We start from the raw sequence: 22927 nt of genomic DNA, 5'->3' as shown, positions 1-22927 counted from the left end.
TGTTGTGGTCATTGTGTCAGTCTTTCTGTGCTCGGTCAGGTTGTTGTCAGTAGATCAGTTTCTGTCGTTTCCTTCAGTTTGTGGTCAGTGGGACAGTTTCTGTGTTTTCGGTGTGGATTTGTTCTGTTAGTCACTTTCTGTGTGTTTGGCCATTTTGTAATCAATGGGTCAGTTTCGGTGTGCTCAGTCAGACTGTGATCTGTTTGTCAGTTTCAGTGTTTTTTCGGTCAGGTTGTGGTCAATGGGTCAGTTTCTGTGTCCTTGGGCAGGTTATGTTCTATCAGTCAGTTTCTATGTGTTATGTCAGGATTTGGCCCGCGGGTTAGTTTCTGTGTGTTCAGTAAGGATGTGGACAGTGGGTTAATTTCTGTCTGTTCAGTCAGGTTGTGGTCAATGGATCAGTTTCTGTGGGTTCCGTCAGTGTGCGGTCAGTGGGTCAGTTGCTGTGTGTTTGGTCAAGTTGTCATTAGGTCAGTTTCAGTGTGTTCGGTCCCTGTTTGTTCAGTTGACCACTTTTGTGTTTTTGGCCAGCTTGTGGTCAATGGGTAAGTTTCTGTGTGTTCGTTTCGTATTTGTTCAGCTAGCCACTTTATGTGTTTTTGGCCAGGTTTTGGTCAATGGGTCATTTTTATTGTGTTCGGTCAGATTGTGGTCAGTGGGTCAGTTTATGTATGTTCGGTAAGGATCTGGTCAGTGGGTCAGTTTCTGTTTGTTTCGTCATACTGTTGTCAGTGGGTCATTTTCTGTGTGTTTGGTCAGGATTTGGTCAGTGGTTCAGTATCTGTGTGCTCGGTCAGGTTTAGGTCAGTGGGTCAGTTTCTGTGTGCTCGGTCAGGTTGTGTTCGGTGGGACAGTTTCTGTGTGTTCCATGAAGTTCTGGTCACTGGGTCAGTTCCTGTGTGTTTGGTCAGTTTGAGGTCAGCGGGTCAGTGTGTGTGTATTCGGTCAGGTGTGTTTTCATTGTGTCAGTTTCCGTGTGCTCAATTCAATTCAATTCAATTCAATTTTATTTGTCATATATGCAGCAGACTTGTGTACTGCACAATGAAATGTTGATTTTTACGAGTTCTCTCAACATTGGAATAAATATGGCATACAATGATAAAAATACTAATGGAAATACTAATAGAAAGACAGTAATAATAAATAAAACAACAGTAATAAATAATAATAAATTAATCGTTCATGTATCTTATGGCCTGTGGGTAGAAACTGTTTCGAAACCTGTTGGTACGAGACCGTATGCTTCAATATCTCTTACCAGACGGGAGCAGGACGAAGAGGTTGTGGCTGGGGTGATTCACGTTTTTAATGATTCTCAGGGCCTTCCCCCGGCACCTCTCGGGTAGATATCCTGCACAGCAGGTAGTTTAATTCCTATAGTGTGTTGTGCAGCTTTCACTACCATCTGTAGAGCCTCGCGGTCTGTGGCGGTGCAGTTGCCATACCAGGTAGTGATGCAAACCGGACAGGATACTCTCGATGGTGCACCGGTAGAAGTTGGTGAGAATCTGGGGGGCCACTCCAAATTTCTTCCGTCTCCTGAGGAAGAACAGGCGTTGGCATGCCTTCTTGGTTACAACGTCGATGTGATGGGACCACCTTAAGTCCTCCGTAATGAATACACCCAGGAATTTGAAGCTGCTGACCCTCTCCACCTCAGCCCCTTCGATGTAGATTGGGGTGTGTCCCTCCCCCTGCCGCTTGTTATAATCCACGATAATCTCCTTTGTTTTGCTGATGTTGAGGGAGAGTTTGCTGTACATGCACCATTCCCCTAGGGCTCTTACCTCCTCCCTGTAGCCTGTCTCGTCTCCATCTGTGATCAGGTCTACAACGGTAGTGGCATCAGCAAACTTGATGATGGAGTTGAAGTTGTGTGTGGCCACCCCATCGTGAGTAAACAGGGAGTACAGAAGGGGACTGAGCACACAACCCTGGGGAGTTTCGTGTTCAGGATCATTGTGGGGGAGGTGTTGCTGTCTATTTTCACAACCTGGGGCCTTCCTGTCAGGAAGTCCAGGATCCAGTTGCATAGGGAGGTGTTAAGTTCTAGCTCACTGAGCTTATTGACAAGATTGGAGGGGATAATGGTATTGAATGCTGAACTATAATCAATGAACAACATTCACACATAGGTGTTCCTCTTATCCAGCGCTGATAAGGCAGTGTGCAGTACAGTGGCGATGGCATCATCGCTAGATCTGTTTGGGCGGTAGGCAAATTGGAGTGGGTCCAGTGTGTCAGGTAGTAACGAGTTGATGTGGGTTTTGACAAGCCTCTCAAAGCACTTCATGATGACAGAATTGAGTGCTATGGGGCGGTAGTCGTTTAAACAGGTTACTTTTGATTTTATGGGGATTGGAATAACCGATGTCATCTTGAAGTTGTGGGGACTACAGACTGGTACAGTGAATGGTTGAATACATCCTTAAACACGGCTGCCAGCTGGTCAGCGCCTGCTCTAAGGACACGCCCAGGGATTCCATCTGGACCGGGTGCTTTATGGGTGTTCACTCTCTCAAAGGTCTTGCTCACGTCAGCCACAGAGTTTGACAAGACCCGGTCGTCCTGAGCCGCGGGCGCCGTTGTAACAGGCCAGTTGTTGTTGGCCTGAAACCGGGCGTAAAAAGTGTTAAGCTCATCTGGGAGAGAGGCATTGCTGGGCATGACACAGTTGGGTTTCCCTTTGTAGTCTGTAATAGATTGTAGTCCACTCCACATCCTACGCGAATCTGTGCTGTGATAGTGTGACTCCACTTTGTCCGTGTATTGTCTTTTTGCATTTTTGATGGTTTTTCTGAGGTCGTACCTTGATTTCTTGTACTCGTCCATGTCCCCAGAGTTGAATGCGATGGACCGTGCTTTTAGCATAGCACGGATATTGCCATTTACCCATGGTTTCTGGTAGGGAAATGTTCGTACAACAATCCTCGGAACAACGTCGTCTATGCACTTGTTTATGAAACTAATGACTGAATCTGTATATGTGTTGATGTCATTGTCCAAGGCATTCCGGAACATATCCCAGTCAGTGGAATCAAAGCAGTCTTGTAACATAGCGTCTGATTGATACGACCAGCGTTGTAGAGATCTCATCACAGGCTTTTCCTGTTTCAGTTTCTGCCTATAGGTGGGTAGCAGCAGGATGGAGTTGTGATTTGATTTGCCGAAGGGAGGGTGGGGGAGGGCCTTGTATCCAGCCCGGAATGGAGTGTAAATGTGATCTAGTGTGTTCTTTGCTCGAGTTGGGCAGGTGATATGCTGATGGTTTTTAGGCAGTACTTTCCTCAGCTTGGCTTTGTTGAAATCGCGAGCCACGATGAATGCAGCCTCTGGATGGGAACTTTCAAGCCTGCTAATGATCCCATACAGCTCGTTTAGTACCCTATTTGCGTTGGCCTAGTGGTGGAATATACACCACTGTAATTATCACGGATGAGAACTCTCTCGGGAGGTAGAATGGTCGGCATTTGATCATCAGGTGTTCAAGATCGGGTGAACAAGAAGATGTAAGTAGTTCCACGTTGGAACACCAAGAATTGTTGATCATAAAGCAAACTCCACCCCCTCTATTCCTCCCCGAGTCTTTTGTTTGGTCTAGCCGGTGAATGTTGAATCTCTCTGGTTGAATGTCCGAAGCTTGTGTCGATGGATCAAGCCATGTCTCAGTAAAAATCAAGACATTGCAGTTCTTAATGTCTCGCTGTAAGGTGAGCCTCCCTCCTTCATCCAGCTTATTGTCCAGTGACTGCACATTCGCCAGGAGAATAATCGGAGGGGTGGGGTGGTGTTCATGTCGCATCAGCTTCACTAATGCACCTGCTCGTCTGCCCCGCTTGCGCCGTCATCGCGTCCTGATCACAGGAATGAAGTCAGGTAAGCAGGTGGGAGGGTTGATGGTAGTAGCAGCAGAATCACAGTTCGAAAAATCGGGGGTAAGTCCTATATCTCCGGACGATCTTATATCCAGAAGTGATTGACTGTCGTAGCAGATAAGTGAAGAAACAGTACTGACAGAATTGTTTAATAATAACAATAAAATAATTAATAAAGTGGAAAATTGTGGATGAGTTCGTAAAACAGCGGCTACCCTCATGAACCATACAGGTCGTTTAAACAGTAGAATTTTTTTTTAAAAACAACTAAACTATTAATAATAAAACTAGAATGCTAAATACTAAACAGTAGAATACTAAAAAACAGCCAGGTTGTGGTCAATGGGTCAGTTTCTGTTTGTTAGGACAGGTGTTGGTCTCTGTGTCAGTTTCTGTGTGTTCGGTCAGGTTTTCGCCAGAGGGTCAATTTTTGGTTGCTCTGTCAGGTGGTGATCAGTAAGTCAGATTCAGTGTTTTCAGTAAGTTTATGGTCAGTGTTCAAATTTCTGTGGGTTCCATCAGTGTGTGGTCAGTGGGTCAGTTTTTGTTCGTTTGGTCAAGTTGTTTCAGTGGTTCAGTGTCTGTGTGTTCGGTCAGGATTTGTTCAGTTCGTCAGTTTATCTGTGTTTGGCCAGGTTGTGGTCAATGGGTCAGTTTCGGTGTGTTGGGTCAGGTTTTGGTATGAAGTCCCTTTTCTGTGAGCTCGGAGAGGTTCTGGTCAGTGAGTCAGTTTCAGTTTTTTTCATTCAGGTTGTGGTCAGTGGGTCAGTTTCAGTGTTTGTTCAGTCAGGTTGTGGTCCATGGGTCAGTTTATTTGTGTTCGGTCAGATTGTGCTCAGTGGGACATTATCAGTGCTTTCGGTCAGGTTATGTCAGTGGGTCAGCTTCTGTGTGATCGGTCAGCTTGTGTTCAGTGGGTCCGATTCTGTTTGCTCGGACTGGTTGTGGTCAGTGGTTAAGTTTATGTGTGTTCGGTAAGGATTTGGTCAGTGGGTCAATTTCTGAGTCTTCGGTCAGGTTGTGGTCAGTGGGTCAGTTACTGTGTGTTCGTTCAGGTTGTGGTCAGTGTGCCAGTTTCTGTGTGATCGGTCAGTTGTGGTCAGTGGATCAGTTTCTTTGTGGTTGGTCAGGATCTGTTCAGTGGGTCCGTTTCTGTGTGCTAGATCAGGTTGTGGTCAGTGGGTTTCTTTCTGTGTGTTTGTTCAGGTTGTGGTCATTGTGTCAGTGTCTGTGTGTTTTGTCAGGTTTTGGTCAGTCGTCATTTTCGATGTGTTCACTCAGGTCTAGGTCACTGAGTCAATTTTTGTGTGTTCAGTCAGGTTAAGATCAGTGTGACAGTTTCTGCATGTTCGGTCAGGTTGTTGGCAGTGTGTCATTCTCTGTGTGTTACATCAGGTTGTGGTCAGCGAGTCAGGTTATGTGTGTTCGGTCAGGTTGTGGTCAGTGGGTGAGTTTGTGTGTGTTTGGTCAGGTTGTGGTCAGTGGGTCAGTTACTGTGTGCTCGGTCAGGTTTTGGTCAGTGTGTCAGATTCTATGAGTTCGTTCAGGAGGTGTTCAGTGGGTCAGTTTCTGTGTGTTCAGTCAGGTTGTGGTCAGTGGATCAATTTCTGTCGATTCCTTCCGTTTGTGGTCAGTGGGACAGATTCTGTGTGTTCAGTCATGTAATTGTCAGTGTTCCAGGTCATGTGTGTTCGGTCAGGATTTGTTCAGTTGATCACTTTCTGTGTGTTTGGCCAGGTTGTGGCCAATGGGTCAGTTTCAGTGTGCTCGGTGAGATAGTGGTCAGTGTGTGAGATTCAGTGTTTGTTCAGTCAGGTTGTGGTCAACGCGTCAGTGTCTGTGTGCTTGGGCATTTTGAGTTCTGTGGGTCAGTTTCTGTGTGTTTGGTCAGGATTTGGTCCGTGGGTCAATTTCTGGTTCTCAGTAAGTATGTGGACCGTGGGTCAGTTTATGTGTGCTCGGAAAGGTGGTGATCAGTGGGTCAGTTTCTGTGTTTTCGGGCAGTAGGTGAACAGTGGGTCAGTTTCTGTCTGTTCAGTCATGATGTTTTCAGTGGATCAGTTTCTGTGGGTTCCGTCAGTGTGTGGTCAGTCGGACAGTTTCTGTATGCTCGTTCAAGTTATTGTCATTGGGTCAATTTCTGTGTGTTCGGTCCGTATTTGTTCAGCTGGCCACTTTCTGAGTGTTTGGCCAGGTTGTGGTCAATGGTTCAATTTTGTTGTGTACAGTCAGGTTGTGGTCAGTGGGTCAGTTCCTGTGTGTGCATTCATGTTAATTTCAGTGGGTTAGTTTCTGTGTGTTCGTTCATGTTGTGGTCAATGGGGAAGTTTCTGTGTGTTCGGTCAGGTTGTCGCCAGTGGGTCAATTTTTGTTTGCTCGGTCAGGTTGTGGTCAGTTAGTCAGTTTCAGTGTGTTCAGTCAGTTTATGGTCAGTGGATACGTTTCTGTGGGTTCCATCAGTGTGTGGTCAGTGGGTCAGTTTCTGTTTGTTTGGTACAGTTGTTTCTGTGGTTCAGTTTCTGTGTGTTCGGTCAGGATGTGTTCAGTTGGTCAGTTTCTGTGTTTTCGGCCAGGTTGTCGTCAATGGGTAAGTTTCGTTGTGTTGGGTCAGGTTTTGGTAGGAAGGACCTTTTCTGTGAGCTCGGTCAGTTTGTGGTCAGTGGGTTACTTACAGTTTTTGTTCATTCAGTTTGTGGTCAGTGGGTCAGTTTCAGTGTTTGTTCAGTCACGTTGTGTTCCATGGGTCAGTTTCTGTGTGTTCGGTCAGTTTGTGCTCAGTGTGACATTATCAGTGCATTCGGTCAGGTTGTGGTCAGTGGGTCATTTCCTGCGTGATCGATCAGATTGTGTTCAGTGGGTCAGCTTCTGTGTGTTCGGTCAGTTTGTGGTCTGTGGGTCCGGTTATGTATGCTCGGTCCGGTTGTGGTCAGTGGGTCAGCTTCTGTGTGTTCGGTCAGGATTTGGTCAGTCGGTCTGTTTCTGTGTGTTTGGCCAAGATGTAGTCAGTGGGTCAGTTTATGTGTGTTCAGTCAGGATTTGTTCACTGCGTCAGTTTCTGTGTGTTTGTTCAGGTAGTGGCCAGCGTGGCAGTTTCTGTGTGATTGGTCAGTTGTGGTCAATGGGTCAGTTTCTATGTGTTAGTTCAGGATGTGTACAGTGGGTCAGTTTTGGCGTGCTAGATAAGATTGTCGTCAGTGGGTCCCTTTCTGTGTGTTTGTTCAGGTTGTGGTCATTGTGTCAGTTTATGTGTCTTTTGTCAGGATGTGGTCAGTGGGTCATTTTCTGTCTGTTCAGTCAGGACTTGATCACTGTGTCAGTTTTTGCGTGTTCAGTCAGGGTGAGGTCAGGTTGACAGTTTCTCTGTTTTCGGTCAGGTTGTGGGCAGTGCGTCAGTTTCTGTATGTTCGGTCATGTTGTGGTCAGTGGGTCCGTATCTGTGTGTATCTTCAGAATGTTGTCAGTGGGTCAGTTTCTGTGTGTTCGGCCAGGATTTGTTCAGTGGGTCAGATTCTATGTGTTCTGCCAGGTTCTGGTCAGTGGGACAGTTTCTGTGTGCTCAGTCTGGCTGTGGTATGTGGGCCAGTTTCTCTGTGTTCCATCAGGTTGTGGTTAGTGGATCAGTTTCTGTGTGTTCGGTCAGTTTGTGGTCATTGGTCAGTTTGTGTGTGTTCAGCCAGGTTGTGTTCATGAGTCAGTTTCTGTGTCTTCAGCCAGGTTTTTGTCAGTGGGTCAGTTTCTGTGTGTATTGACAGGTGCTGGTCTACGGGTCACTTTTTGCATGTTTGGTCAGGTTGTCGTCAGTGGGTCAATTCCTGTGTGTTCATTCAAGTTGTGGTCAGTGTGTCAGTTTCTGTGTGTTCGGTCAGTTTGTGGTCAGTTGCTCAGTTTCTGTGTGGTCGATCAGGTTGTGGTCAGTGGGTCCGTTTCTGTGTGTTTGGTCAGGTTGTGGTCAGTGAGTCAGGATCTGTGTGTTCGGTAAGGTTGTGGTCAGTGGGTGAGTTTGTGTGTGTTTGGTCACGTTGTGGTCACTGGGTCAGTTACTGTGTGCTCGGTCAGATTTTTGTCAGTGGGTCATATTCTGTGAGTCCGTTCAGAATGTGTTAAGTGGGTCAGTTTCTGTGTGTTCAGTCAGGTTGTGGTCAGTGGAACAATTTCTGTCGATTCCTTCAGTTTGTGGTCAGTGGGTCAGTTTCTGTGTGTTCAGTCAAGTTTTTGTTAGTGTCCCAGTTTCTGTGTGTTCGGTCAGGATTTGCTCAGTGTGTCAGTTCCTATGTACTCGGTCAGGTTGTGTTCAATGGGTCAATTTCTGTCTGTTCGGAGAGGATCTGGTCAGTGGGTCAGTTTCTGTGTGTATCGTCAAAACGTTGTCAGTGGGTCAGTTTCTGTGTGTTCGGCCAGGATTTGTACAGTGGGTCAGATTCTATGTGTTCTGTCAGGTTCTGGTCAGTGGGACAGTTTCTGTGAGCTCAGTCTGGCTGTGGTATGTGGGCCAGTTTATCTGTGTTCCATCAGGTTGTGGTTAGTGGGTCAGTTTCTGTTTGTTCGGTCAGTTTGTGGTCATTGGTCAGTTTGTGTGTGTTCGGCCAGGTTGTGTTCATGAGTGAGTTTCTGTGTCTTCAGCCAGGTTGTTGTTAGTGGGTCAGTATCTGTGTGTTTTGACAGGTGCTGGTCTATGGGTCACTTTCTGCGTGTTTGGTCAGGTTGTCGCCAGTGGGTCAATTCCTGTGTGTTCATTCAAGTTGTGGTCAGTGTGTCAGTTTCTGTGTGCTCAGTCAGGAGTTGGTCATTGTATCAGTTTCTGTGTGTTCGGTCAGGTTGTGGTCAATGGGTCAGTTTCTGTTTGTTCACTCAGGTTGTGGTTATTTTGTCAGTTTCGGTGTGTTCAGTCAGGTTGTTGTCAGTGGGTTAGTTTCTCTGTGTTGGGACTAGCTGTGGTCAATGGGTCAGTTTCTGTATTGTGAGTCAGGATTTGGTCAGTGTTTCAGTTTCTGTCTGATCGGTCAGGATGTGTTCCATGCGTAAGTTTCTGCGTGTGTGGTCAAACTGTTATCAATGGGTCACTTACTGTGTGCTTGGACAGGTGGTGGTCAGTGGGTCAGGTTCTGTGTGTTCGGAGAGGCGGTGATCAGTAAGTCAGTTTCTGTGTGTTCTGTCAGGTTGTGGTCAGTGAATCATTATCTGTGTGTTTGCTCAGGTTGTGGTCATTTGGTCACTTTCTGTGTGTTCGGTCAGTGTCTGGTCAGTGCGTCAGTTTCTCTGTGCACCGTCAGGTTGTTGTCAGTGGTTCAGTTTTGGCGTACTCGGTGAGGTTGTGGTCACTTGGTCACTTTGAGTGTATTGGGTCAGATTGTGGTCAATGGGCCAGTGTTTGTCTGTTCGGACAAGTTGTTTTTAGTGTGTCAATTTCCATGTGTTTGGTCCGAATATGGTCAGTTGGTCAGTTTCTGTGTGTTTGGTCAGGTTGTGGTCAGTGGGTCTGTTTCTGTGTTCTCGGTCAGGTTGTGCCCAGTGGGTTTGTTTATGTGTGTTCGGTCAGGTTGTGGTCAGTGGATATATTTCTGTCTGTTTCGTCAGTGTGTGGTCCGTGGATCAGTTTCTGTGTGTTCAGTCAAGTTGTCAGGATTTTATCAGTTGGTCAGTTACTGTGTGTTTGTAAAGGTTGTGGTCAATGGGTCGGTTACTCTGTGTTCGCTCAGGTTGTGGTTTGAAGGTCAGATTTTGTGTGCTCTATCATGTTTTGATCAGTGGGTCAGTTTCAGTGTTTGTTCGGTCAGGTTGTGGTCAATGGGTCAGTTTCTGTGTGTTCGGTCATGTTCTGGTCAGTGAGTCAGTTTCTCTGTGCACCGTCAGGTTGTATCAGTGGTTCAGTGTTGGTGTACTCGGTCAGGTTATGGTCATTTGGTCACTGTGAGTGTATTGGGTCAGATTGTGGTCAATGGGTCAGTGTTTCTCTGTTCGGACAAATTGTGGTCAGTGTGTCAATTTCTGTGTGTTTGGTCCAAATATGGTCAGTTAGTCAGTTTCTGTGTGTTCAGTCAATTTGTGGTCTGCGGATCAGTTTCTGCGGGTTCCGTCATTGTGTGGTCAGTGGGTCAGTTTCTGTCTGTTCCGTCAAGTTGTTGTCCGATGTTCATTTTCTGTGTGTTCTGTCAGGATTTGTTCATTTGGTCAGTTGCTGTGTGTTTGGCCAGGTTTCGGTGAATGGGTCGGTTTCTGTGTGTTCGGTCAGCTTGTGGTAGGTAGGTCAGTTTCTGTGTGCTTGGTCATGTTATGGTCAGTGGGTCAGTTTCAGTGTTTTTTCGGTCAGGTTGTGGTCAATGTGTCAGTTTCTGTTTGTTCGGTCAGGTTGTCATCAGTTTGTCAGATTCTGTGTGTTTGGTCAGGTTGTGGTCAGTGGGTCAGTTTCTGTGTGCTCGGTCAGTTTGTGCCCAGTGGGTTTGTTTATGGGTGTTCGGTCAGGTTGTGGTCAGTGGATAATTTTCTGTCAGTTCTGTCAGTGTGTGGTCCGTGGATCAATTTCTGTGTGTTCAGCCAAGTTGTCAGGATTTGTTCAGTTGGTCAGGTTGTGGTCAATGGGTCGGTTGCTTTGTGTTCACTCAGGTTGTGGTTGGAAGGTCAGTTTCTGTGTGCTTTCTCATGTTTTGGTCAGTGGGTCAGTTTCAGTGATTGTTCGGTCAGGTTGTGGTCAATGGGTCAGTTTCTGTCTGTTCGGTCAGGTTGTCGTCAGTGGATCATATCCTGTGTTTTCGGTCTGGATATGTCAGTGTGTGATACTCTGCATGTTCGGTCAGGTTGTGGTCAGTTGCTCAGTCTGGTTGAGTTCGGTCAGTATGTGGTCAGTGGGCCAGTTTCTGTTTGTTCGATCAGGTTGTGGTCAGTGGGTCAGTTTGTGTGTGATTGGTCAGCTTGTGGCCAGTTGCTCAGTTACTGCGTGCTCTCTCAGGTTGTGCTCAGTGGGTCAGTTTCACTGTGTTCGTTCAGTATTTGTTCAGTGTGTCAGTTTCTGTGTGCTCGTTCAGGTTGTGGTCATTGTGTCAGGTTCCGTGTTTTCTGTCAGGTTGTGGTCAGTGGGTCAGTTTCTGTGTGTTCAGCCAGGTTGTTGACAGTGGGTCAGGTACTTTGTGTTTGGCCATGTTGTGGTCAGTCGGTCAGTTTCTGTGTCTTCGCTCAGGTCATGGCCAGAAGGTCAGTTTCTGCATGTTTTGTCAGGTTGTGGTCAGTGGCTCAGTCTGGTTCAGTTCGGTCAGGTTGTGGTCAATGGGCCAGTTTCTATTTGTTCTGTCATGTGTTGTCAGTGGGTCAGTTTCTGTGTGTTCAGTCAGGTTCTGCTCAGTGGGTCAGTTTCTGTGTGTTCAGTCAGATTGTGGTCAGTGGGTCAGTTTCTATGTGATTGGTCAGGATGTGGTCAGTTGCTCAATTTCTGTGTGCTCGTTCAATTTGTGGTCAGTGTGTCGGTTTCAGTGTCTTTGGTCAGGTTGTGGTCAGTGGGACAGTTTTTGTGTGTTCAGCCAGGTTGTGGTCAGTGGCTCAGTTTCTTTGTGTTTGGTAAGGCTGTGGTCAGAGTGTCAGTTTCTGTGTTTTTGATCAGGTTCTGGTCCGTTGGTCAGTTTCTGTGTGTTCGGTCAGGTTGTGTTCAGTTGGCCAGTTTCTGCATGTCCGGCCAGGTTATCATCAGAAGGTCAGTTTCTGAGTTTTGGGCAGGCTGTGATCAGTGGTTCAGTTTGGTTGACTTTGGTCAGTATGTGGTCAGTGGATCAGTTTCTGTTTGTTTGGAAAGGTGGTGGTTAATGTGTCAGTTTCTGTGTGATCGTACAGGTTGCCGTCAGTGTGTCAGTTGCTGTGTGGTCTGTCAGGTTGTGGTCAGTGGGTCAGTTTCTGTGTGTTCGGTCAATTTGTGGTCAGTGGGTCAGTTTATGTGTGATCGGACATGTTGTGGTCAGTGGTTTTGTTTCTGTGTGTTTGGTCATGTTGTGGTTAGTGGGCCAGTTTCTGTGTGTTTTGTCAGGTTGTGGTCAGTGGGTCAGTTTCTGTGTGTTCAGTCAGGACTTGGTCACTGTGTCAGTTTATGTGTGATCAGCCAGGTTGTGGTCAGTGGGTCAGTTTCTGTGCTTTCGGTCTGGTTGTGGTCAGTGGGTTCGTTTCTGTGTGTTCGGTCACTTTTTGGTCAGTATGTCAGTTTATGTGCGTTCAGTCACGTTGTGGTTAGTGTATCAGAATCAGTATGTTCGATCAGGTTGTGGACAGTGTGTCAGTTACTTTGTGTTCGGTCAGGTTGTGGTAAGTGAGCCAATTTATGTGTGTTACGTCTGGTTGTCTTCAGTGGTTCAGTTTCTTTGTGTTTGTTCAAGTTTTGGTCAGTGGGTCAGTTCTGTGTGCTCAGTAAGGTTGTTGTCATTTTGTCAGATTCTGTGAGTTCGGTCATGTTGTGTCCGGTGGGTCAGTTTCTGTGAGTTTGTTCAGGTTGAGCTCATTGTGCCAATCTTTGTGTGCTCGGTCAGTTTGTGGTCAGTGGGTTTGTTTCTTTGTTTTCGGTCAGTTTGTGGTCAGTGGATCATTTTCTGTCAGTTCCATCAGTGTTTGATCAGTGGTACAGTTTCTCTGTGTTCGGTTAAGTTGTTGTCAGTGGGTCAGTTTCTGTTTCTTCAGTCATGATTTGTTCAGTTGGTCACTTTCTGTGTGTTTGTCCAGGTTGTGATCAATGGGTCACTTTCGGTGTCTGAGGTCAGTTTGTGGTCAGTGTGAGAGTTTCAGTGTTTGTTCCATCAGGTTTTAGTAAATGGGTCAGTTTCTGTGTGTTCTTTCAGATTGTGATCATTTGGTCACTTTCTTTGTGATCGGTCAGCTTGTGGTCAGTGGGTCAGAAGCAAATAGATTTCAGGTGGATGCCTACCCGCACTTGATGCTGTGGGTTCCTGAACATGTCCTTTGTGATCCCGCCTAAAAAATGTCATCTTGTACGAAAAGATGCCTGGCGTGGAAGTGACCTGAATTTCAAAGAAGCATGGAGGAAAGACTGCATTGTTCTGCTTGCTGGCAGGACGCTTTTCGCAGTTTCCCTGGTGGTATAGTGGTTCGGATTCGGCGCTTTCACCACCGCGACCCGAATTCGATTACCCGGTCAGGAAAATAGTGCGTTTTCTGGCAGTTTAAAATGCCTGCAATCAAAGCCAAAACAATGCTTCAACTTTTCAACTTTCCACACCGCTGCTGTTGCCTCAACAGTCAGCAGTGCATCATTCGGTACCGAGGTGCAACATTCACTTGCCTTGCCTTCTGTAAAATGCCTGCCGTTTCAAAGTCAGCAGGAAATGACATTGGGAACAAGGCACTTGAATTGCCCACATTTATGTGTACCTCACAGTGTCAGAACAGTCACGGTTATTATCCGCCTTCCATGTATAATTTTGCCGAATTCATCTCCCTAACAAACTTAGCTGATCACAGCACGTCTATCAGTCAACTCATTGCCAGTGTGAAAAATGCCACATTAGCAACGTGTGCAAGACTCGAATGACAGAGTACCTGGGCCGTGATAACTTATCCTGATATTCATGAGGCCTTAACATTCGCTGCATAAGACAATTCTACCTCTGGTTACCATCCCTTCTGCCATTGGAAAGCGTTTGTCTTTATTTCCTCTGTCAAAACCCACTGTAATATTGCAAGCCTCTATTAAATTTCCTCTTAGCCGCCAGGGGAAAGCAATCCCAGCTTTTCCACAAAATCAACATAACTGAAGTCGCTTGTCCATCGGGCCACACTCTAAGCCGTCAAACGGGTTCTGTATGTCTGATAGACATATATTTCAGCTACAGGGGAGTCAAGGGTTATGGGGAGTGGGCGGCAAAGTTGCGTTGTGTCGAAGATCTCATCAGCCACGAACTTATTAAATGGCGGGGCTCGAGGGGCCGAATGGCCCAATCCTGCTCCTATTTATTCTTTTGGGGAAGGTTAGTTTCTTAATTATGTAATTTTCAAAGCAAACACATCACTTGAGCATAAATAATATATTAGCTGTATCTGTGCAACTGAATCAAGGGTATGAATGTTCTGCTCCTGTTCCTGTGCAACAGCTTTCAGGGGCTGAATGGCATCCTGTTCCTGTGTAACAGGCTCGATTCTTACTCTGACAGACATTACATTGCTCACTTCCTCGTTAGTATAGCTGTGAGTATCCCCACCTGTCACGCGGGAGACTGGGGTGAAATTCCTCGACGGGGCGGAATTTTAACATCCCCAATTTTAAACCTTTGGGCAGCAATTTAACGTGCTCCTTGGAAAAGATCAACAGCGAAAAATTGAACCTAAAATAATTTTAAACGGTGAGGAACTGTATAAAAGCCTCCTGCATCAATTCCTCGTTAGCATAGTGTTCTCCTTCTGGTTGTCTTTTGTGCGGGGCACTGCGGAACGAGAGAGGACAGGGAAATGCAGATAAGAGCGGGAGAAAGCAAGTCTGATCTTTCAAGGGGACAGCACTGGCACGATTGGCCGAATGGCCTCACACTGTACTGCAAGCTTCCATGAATCATATGGATATCTGAGACATACCCACACAAAGTGAGCACACATCTGTGTTCGTGTATGTGTTTGAGTCTTTGTCTCAAGCAGTGCATTACTATTTCCTCTGTGTTGTCCTTGATATTTTGGTGCTCATTATTCAATATCCCGACGGCTTTTCTCTGACTGTGTATCACTGAGAAAAGCACAGAAGCAAATAGATTTCAGGTGGACGCCTACCCGCAATTGATGCTGTGGTTTCTTGAACATGTCGTTTGTGATCTCGCCTAAAAAATGACATCTTGTACGAAAAGTTTACCTGGCGCGAAAGTGACCTTAATTTCAAAGCAGCAAGGAGGAAAGACTGCATTGTTCTGCTTGCTGGCAGGATGTTTTCTATAGTTTCCTTGGTGGTCAAGTGGTTAGGATTCGGTGCTTTCAACGCCGCGGCCCGGGTTCGATTCTCGGTCAGGAAACTAGTGCTTTTTCTGGCTGTTTGAAATGCCAGCAATCAAAGCACCCGCGCGAAACAATGCTTGCACCTCATCAACCTTTCAAATTTCCACGCTGCTGTTGCCTCAACAGTCAGCAGCGCAACATTCGGTACCGAGGTGCAACATTCACTTCCTTGCCTTCTGTAAAATGCCTGCTGTTTCAAAGTCAGCAGGGAATGACTTTGGGAACAAGACACCTTAAATGCCCACATTTATGTGTGCCTCACAGTGTCAGAACAGTTACGGTTATTATCCGCCTTCCATGTATTATTATGCCGACTGCATCTCCCTAACAATCTTAGCTGATCACAGCACGGCTATCAGTCAACTCATTGCCAGTGTGAAGAATGCCACATCAGCTACGTGTGCAAGACTCGAATGACAGAGTACCTGGGCCGTGATAACTTATCCTGATATTCATGAGGCCTTAACATTCGCTGCATAAGACAATTCTACCTCTGGTTACCATCCCTCCTGCCATTGGAAAGCAGTTTTCTTTATTTCCTCTATCAAAAGCCATTGTAATTTTGCAAGCCTTTATTAAATTTCCTCTTAGCCTCCAGAGGAAAGCAATTCCAGCTTGTCCACACCATCAACATAACTGAAGTCGCTTGTCCCTCGGGCCACACTGTAAGACGTCAAACGAGTTCTGTATGTCGGGGAGTCAAGGGTTATGGGGAACGGGCGGAAAAGTTGCGTTGTGTCGAAGATCTCATCAGCCACGAACTTATTAAATGGCGGGGCTCGAGGGGCTGAATGGCCCAATCCTGCTCCTATTTATTCTTTTGGGGAAGGTTAGTTTCTTAATTATGTAATTTTTGAGCAGCTAAACAACGTTGGAAGGAAACTCCCACGGCACCTAGAAAAGTGCAAAATCTTAGCTCTGCCGTGAGCTCATGCACCTGAGAGGTTAACCCTGTAATTCTCTGTCCACAGATCTTCCAGGACCTTCGAAGTGTTTCCAGCATTTAGTCAACAATTCCAGATGCAGTATCTGCTGCATTTAGCTTTTTATGTTAACGCAGTGTCCCCGCTTGGATTAACAAAAGCCAAAAATAAATTGTAGCTACCAGAAAAGGGAATTTGTTAACTCGGCGAGCATTGGTGGTTCAGGGGTAGAAATCTCGCCTTCCACGCGAGTGACCCGGGTTCGATTCCTGGCCAATGCAGGTTAACATTTCAAACAATTCATTTCATAGCAAACACATCACTTGAGCATAAAAAATATATTAGTTGTATCTGTGCAACTGGATCAAGGGTATGAATGTTCTGCTCCTGTTCCTGTGCAACAGCTTTCAGGGGCTGAATGGCATCCTGTTTCTGTGTAACAGGCTCGATTCTTACTCTGACAGACATTACATTGCTCACTTCCTCATTAGTGTAGTTGTGAGTATCCCAACCTGTCACGCGGGAGACCGGGGTGAAATTCCCCGACGGGGCGGAATTTTAACATCCCCAATTTTAAACCTTTGGGCAGCACCTTAACGTGCTCCTTGGAAAAGATCAACAGCGAAAAATTGAACCTAAAATAATTTTAAACGGTGAGGAACTGTATAAAAGCCTCCTGCATCAATTCCTCGTTAGCATAGTGTTCTCCTTCTGGTTGTCTTTTGTGCGGGTCACTGCGGAACGAGAGAGGACAGGGAAATGCAGATAAGAGCGGGAGAAAGCAAGTCTGATCTTTCAAGGGGACAGCACTGGCACGATTGGCCGAATGGCCTCACACTGTACTGCAAGCTTCCATGAATCATATGGATATCTGAGACATACCCACACAAAGTGAGCACACATCTGTGTTCGTGTATGTGTTTGAGCCTTTGTCTCAAGCAGTGCATTACTATTTCCTCTGTGTTGTCCTTGATATTTTGGTTCTGATTATTCAATATCCCGACGGCTTTTCTCTGACTGTGTATCACTGAGAAAAGCACAGAAGCAAATAGATTTCAGGTGGACGCCTACCCGCAATTGATGCTGTGGTTTCTTGAACATGTCGTTTGTGATCTCGCCTAAAAAATGACATCTTGTACGAAAAGTTTGCCTGGCGCGAAAGTGAGCTGAATTTCAAAGCAGCAAGGAGGAAAGACTGCATTGTTCTGCTTGCTGGCAGGAAGCTTTTTGTAGCTTCCCTGGTGGTCTAGTGGTTAGGATTCGGCGCTTTCACCGCGGCGGCCCGGGTTCGTATTCCCGGTCAGAGAACCAGTGCTTTTTCTGGCTGTTTGAAATGCCAGCAATCAAAGCACCCGCGCGAAACAATGCTTGCACCTCATCAACCTTTCAACTTTCCACGCTGCTGTTGCCTCAACAGTCAGCAGCGCAACATTCGGTACCGAGGTGCAACATTCACTTCCTTGCCTTCTGTAAAATGCCTGCTGTTTCAAAGTCAGCAGGAAATGACATTGGGAACAAGACACCTTAAATGCCCACATTTATGTGTACCTCACAGTGTCAGAACAGTCACGGTTATTATCCGCCTTCCATGTATTATTTTGCAGACTGCATCTCCCTCACAAACATAGCTGATCACAGCACGGCTATCAGTCAACTCATTACCAGTGTGAAGAATGCCACATTAGCTATGTATGCAAGACTCGAATGACAGAGTACCTGGGCCGTGATAATTTATCCTGATATTCATGAGGCCTTAACATTCGCTGCATAAGACAATTCTACCTCTGGTTACCATCCCTCCTGCCATTGGAAAGCGGTTGTCTTTATTTCCTCTATCAAATGCCATTGAAATTTTGCAAGCTTTTATTAAATTTCCTCTTAGCCTCCAGAGGAAAGCAATTCCAGCTTGTCCACACCATCAACATAACTGAAGTCGCTTGTCCCTCGGGCCACACTGTAAGACGTCAAACGAGTTCTGTATGTTGGGGAGTCAAGGGTTATGGGGAGCGGGCGGAAAAGTTGCGTTGTGTCGAAGATCTCATCAGCCACGAAATTATTAAATGGCGGGGCTCGAGGGGCCGAATGGCCCAATCCTGCTCCTATTTATTCTTTTGGGGAAGGCTAGTTTCTTAATTATGTAATTTTTGAGCAGCTAAACAACGTTGGATGGAAACTCCCACGGCACCTAGAAAAGAGCAAAATCTTAGCTCTGCCGTGAGCTCATGCACCTGAGAGGTTAACCCTGTGATTCTCTGTCCACAGATCTTCCAGGACCTTCGAAGTGTTTCCAGCATTTAGTCAACAATTCCACATGCAGTATCTGCTGCATTTTGCTTTATATGTTAACGCAGTGTCCCCGCTTGTATTAACAAAAGCCAAAAATAAATTGTAGCTACCAGAAAATGGAATTTGTTAACTCGGCGTGCATTGGTGGTTCAGGGGTAGAATTCTCGCCTCCCACGCGGGTGACCCGGGTTCGATTCCCGGCCAATGCCGGTTAACATTTTAAACAATTCATTTCATAGCAAACACATCACATGAGCATAAATAATTTATTAGCTGTACCTGTGCAAGTGGATCAAGGGTATGAATGTTCTGCTCCTGTTGCTGTGCAACAGCTTTGAGGGGCTGAATGGCATCCTGTTCCTGTGTAACAGGCTCGATTCTTACTCTGACAGACATTGCATTGCTCACTTCCTCGTTAGTCTCGTTGTGAGTATCCCCGCCTGTCACGCTGGAGACCGGGGTGAAATTCCCCGACGGGAAGGAATTTTAACATCCCCAATTTTAAACGTTTTGGCAGCACCTTAAAGCGCTCCTTGGAAAAGATCAACAGCGAAAGATTGAACCTAAAACAATTTTAAACGGTGAGGAACTGCATAAAAACCTCCTGCATCAATTCCTCGTTAGCATAGTGTTCTCCTTCTGTTTGTCTTTTGTGCGGGGCACTGCGGAACGAGAGAGGACAGGGAAATGCAGATAACAGCGGGAGAAAGCACGTCTGATCTTTCAAGTGGACAGAACTGGCACGATTGGCCGAATGGCCTCACACTGTACTGCACGCCTCCATGAATCATATGGATATCTGAGACATACTCACACAAAGTGAGCACACATCTGTGTTCGTGCATATGTTTGAGTCTTTGTCTCAAGCAGTGCATTACTGTTTCCTCTGTATTGTCCTTGATATTTTGGTGCTGATTATTCAATATCCCGACGGCTTTTCTCTGACTGTGTATCTCTGAGAAAAGCACAGAAGCAAATAGATTTCAGGTGGACGCCTACACGCACTTGATGCTGTGGTTTCCTGAACATGTCCTTTGTGATCTCGCCTAAAAAATGTCATCTTGTACGAAAAGTTTGCCTGGCGTGAAAGTGACCTGAATTTCCAAGCAGCAAGGAGGAAAGACTGCCTTGTTCTGCTTGCTGGCAGGCCGTTTCTCACAGCTTTCCTGGTGGTCTAGTGGATAGGATTCGGCGCTTTCACCGCCGCGGCCCGGGTTCGATTCCCGGTCAGGGAACCAGTGCGTTTTCTGGCTGTTTGAAATGCCAGCAATCAAAGCACCCGCGCGAAACAATGCTTGCATCTCATCAACCTTTCAATTTTCCACACCGCTGTCTGTTGCCTCAACAGTTAGCAGCGCATCATTCGGTACCGAGGTGCAGCATTCGCTTCCTTGCCTCGCAGTGTCAGAGAGTCACGGTTATTATCCGTCTTCCATGTATTATTTTGCCGACTGCATCTCCCTAACAAATTTAGCTGATCACAGCACGGCTATCAGTCAACTCATTGCCAGTGTGAAAAATGCCACATTAGCAACGTGTGCAAGACTCGAATGACAGAGTAACTGGGCCGTGATAACTTATCCTGATATTCATGAGGCCTTAACATTCGCTGCATAAGACAATTCTACCTCTGTTTACCATCCCTCCTGCCATTGGAAAGCGTTTGTCTTTATTTCCTCCATCAAAACCCATTGTAATTTTGCAAGCCTCTATTAAATTTCCTCTTAGCCTCCAGAGGAAAGCAATCCCAGCTTCTCCACACTATCCCTCGGGCCACACTGTAAGACGTCAAACGGGTTCTGTATGTCTGATAGACATATATTTCAGCTACAGGGGAGTCAACGGTTATGGGGAACGGAAGGCAAAGTTGCGTTGTGTCGAAGATCTCATCAGCCACGAACTTTTTAAATGGCGGGCTCGAGGGGCCGAATGGCCCAATCCTGCTCCTATTTTTTCTTCTGGGGAAGGTTAGTTTCTTAATTATGTAATATTTGAGCAGCTAAACAACGTTGGAAGGAAACTCCCACGGGACGTAGAAAGGTGCAAAATCTTAGCTCTACCGAGAGCTCATGCATCTGAGAGGTTAATCCTGTGTTTCTCTGTCCACAGATCTTCCAGGACCGTCGAAGTGTTTCCAGCATTTAATCCACAATTCCAGATGCAATATCTGCCGCGTATTGCTTTTTATGTTAACGCAGTGTCCCCGCTTGTATTAACAAAAGTCAAAAATAAATTGTAGCAACCAGAAAATAGAATCGATTAAGTCCGCGTGCATTGGTGGTTCAGGGGTAGAATTCTCGCCTGCCACGCGGGAGACCCGGGTTCGAATCCCGGCCAATGCAGGCTAATTTTTTTTAACAATTCATTTCATAGCAAACACATCACATGAGCATAAATAATTTATTAGCTGTACCTGTGCAAGTGGATCAAGGGTATGAATGTTCTGCTCCTGTTGCTGTGCAACAGCTTTGAGGGGCTGAATGGCATCCTGTTCCTGTGTAACAGGCTCGATTCTTACTCTGACAGACATTGCATTGCTCACTTCCTCGTTAGTCTCGTTGTGAGTATCCCCGCCTGTCACGCGGGAGACCGGGGTGAAATTCCCCGACGGGAAGGAATTTTAACATCCCCAATTTTAAACGTTTTGGCAGCACCTTAAAGCGCTCCTTGGAAAAGGTCAACAGCGAAAGATTGAACCTAAAACAATTTTAAACGGTGAGGAACTGCATAAAAACCTCCTGCAACAATTCCTCGTTAGCATAGTGTTCTCCTTCTGTTTGTCTTTTGTGCGGGGCACTGCGGAACGAGAGAGGACAGGGAAATGCAGATAACAGCGGGAGAAAGCACGTCTGAACTTTCAAGTGGACAGCACTGGCACGATTGGCCGAATGGCCTCACACTGTACTGCACGCCTCCATGAATCATATGGATATCTGAGACATACTCACACAAAGTGAGCACACATCTGTGTTCGTGCATATGTTTGAGTCTTTGTCTCAAGCAGTGCATTACTGTTTCCTCTGTATTGTCCTTGATATTTTGGTGCTGATTATTCAATATCCCGACGGCTTTTCTCTGACTGTGTATCTCTGAGAAAAGCACAGAAGCAAATAGATTTCAGGTGGACGCCTACACGCACTTGATGCTGTGGTTTCCTGAACATGTCCTTTGTGATCTCGCCTAAAAAATGTCATCTTGTACGAAAAGTTTGCCTGGCGTGAAAGTGACCTGAATTTCAAAGCAGCAAGGAGGAAAGACTGCCTTGTTCTGCTTGCTGGCAGGCCGCTTCTCACAGTTTCCCTGGTGGTCTAGTGGATAGGATTCGGCGCTTTCACCGCCGCGGCCCGGGTTCGATTCTCGGTCAGGAAACCAGTGCGTTTTATGGATGTTTGAAATGCCAGCAATCAAAGCACCCGCGCGAAGCAATGCTTGCACCTCATCAACCTTTCAATTTTCCACACCGCTGCTGTTGCCTCAACAGTCAGCAGCGCATCATTCGGTACCGAGGTGCAGCATTCGCTTCCTTGCCTCACAGTGTCAGAACAGTCACGGTTATTATCCGTCTTCCATGTATTATTTTGCCGACTGCATCTCCCTAACAAACTTAGCTGATCACAGCACGGCTATCAGTCAACTCATTGCCAGTGTGAAAAATGCCACATTAGCAACGTGTGCAAGACTCGAATGACAGAGTAACTGGGCCGTGATAACTTATCCTGATATTCATGAGGCCTTAACATTCGCTGCATAAGACAATTCTACCTCTGTTTACCATCCCTCCTGCCATTGGAAAGCGTTTGTCTTTATTTCCTCCATCAAAACCCATTGTAATTTTGCAAGCCTCTATTAAATTTCCTCTTAGCCTCCAGAGGAAAGCAATCCCAGCTTCTCCACACTATCCCTCGGGCCACACTGTAAGACGTCAAACGGGTTCTGTATGTCTGATAGACATATATTTCAGCTACAGGGGAGTCAACGGTTATGGGGAACGGAAGGCAAAGTTGCGTTGTGTCGAAGATCTCATCAGCCACGAACTTTTTAAATGGCGGGCTCGAGGGGCAGAATGGCCCAATCCTGCTCCTATTTTTTCTTTTGGGGGAGGTTAGTTTCTTAATTATGTAATTTTTGAGCAGCTAAACAACGTTGGAAGGAAACTCCCACGGGACGTAGAAAAGTGCAAAATCTTAGCTCTACCGAGAGCTCATGCACCTGAGAGGTTAACCCTGTGTTTCTCTGTCCACAGATCTTCCAGGACCTTCGAAGTGTTTCCAGCATTTAATCAACAATTCCAGATGCAGTATCTGCTGCATATTGCTTTTTATGTTAACGCAGTGTCCCCGCTTGTATTAACAAAAGTCAAAAATAAATTGTAGCTACCAGAAAATAGAATCGATTAAGTCGGCGTGCATTGGTGGTTCAGGGGTAGAATTCTCGCCTGCCACGCGGGAGACCCGGGTTCGATTCCCGGCCAATGCAGGCTAATTTTTTTAACAATTCATTTCATAGCAAACACATCACATGAGCATAAATAATTTATTAGCTGTACCTGTGCAAGTGGATCAAGGGTATGAATGTTCTGCTCCTGTTGCTGTGCAACAGCTTTGAGGGGCTGAATGGCATCCTGTTCCTGTGTAACAGGCTCGATTCTTACTCTGACAGACATTGCATTGCTCACTTCCTCGTTAGTCTCGTTGTGAGTGTCCCCGCCTGTCACGCTGGAGACCGGGGTGAAATTCCCCGACGGGAAGGAATTTTAACATCCCCAATTTTAAACGTTTTGGCAGCACCTTAAAGCGCTCCTTGGAAAAGATCAACAGCGAAAGATTGAACCTAAAACAATTTTAAACGGTGAGGAACTGCATAAAAACCTCCTGCATCAAT

At 46.2% G+C, this 22927-nt stretch overlaps 4 non-coding genes across 4 annotated transcripts; all 4 read left to right on the top strand.

Annotated features, from left to right (window-relative positions):
- The first annotated feature begins 15970 nt into the window (after nucleotides 1-15970).
- trnag-ucc (transfer RNA glycine (anticodon UCC)) lies at nucleotides 15971-16041 on the top strand. Its single transcript has one exon. It is a non-coding gene; the product is annotated as a tRNA-Gly (tRNA).
- Nucleotides 16042-18184: 2143 nt separating this feature from the next.
- trnag-ccc (transfer RNA glycine (anticodon CCC)) lies at nucleotides 18185-18255 on the top strand. Its single transcript has one exon. It is a non-coding gene; the product is annotated as a tRNA-Gly (tRNA).
- A 2062-nt stretch (nucleotides 18256-20317) lies between these two features.
- Nucleotides 20318-20388, top strand: trnag-gcc (transfer RNA glycine (anticodon GCC)). Its single transcript has one exon. It is a non-coding gene; the product is annotated as a tRNA-Gly (tRNA).
- A 2063-nt stretch (nucleotides 20389-22451) lies between these two features.
- On the top strand, nucleotides 22452-22522 carry trnag-gcc (transfer RNA glycine (anticodon GCC)). The gene has a single exon. It is a non-coding gene; the product is annotated as a tRNA-Gly (tRNA).
- The last annotated feature ends 405 nt before the right edge of the window (nucleotides 22523-22927 follow it).

Source organism: Somniosus microcephalus, unplaced genomic scaffold (genome assembly GCF_052327205.1).
Source record: "Somniosus microcephalus isolate GS21.2 unplaced genomic scaffold, FLI_Smic_1.0 unresolved_chr8, whole genome shotgun sequence".
NCBI lineage: Eukaryota > Metazoa > Chordata > Chondrichthyes > Squaliformes > Somniosidae > Somniosus > Somniosus microcephalus.
Note: the sequence above shows the minus strand (reverse complement) of the source record. Positions and strands in the feature narration are given on the sequence as shown.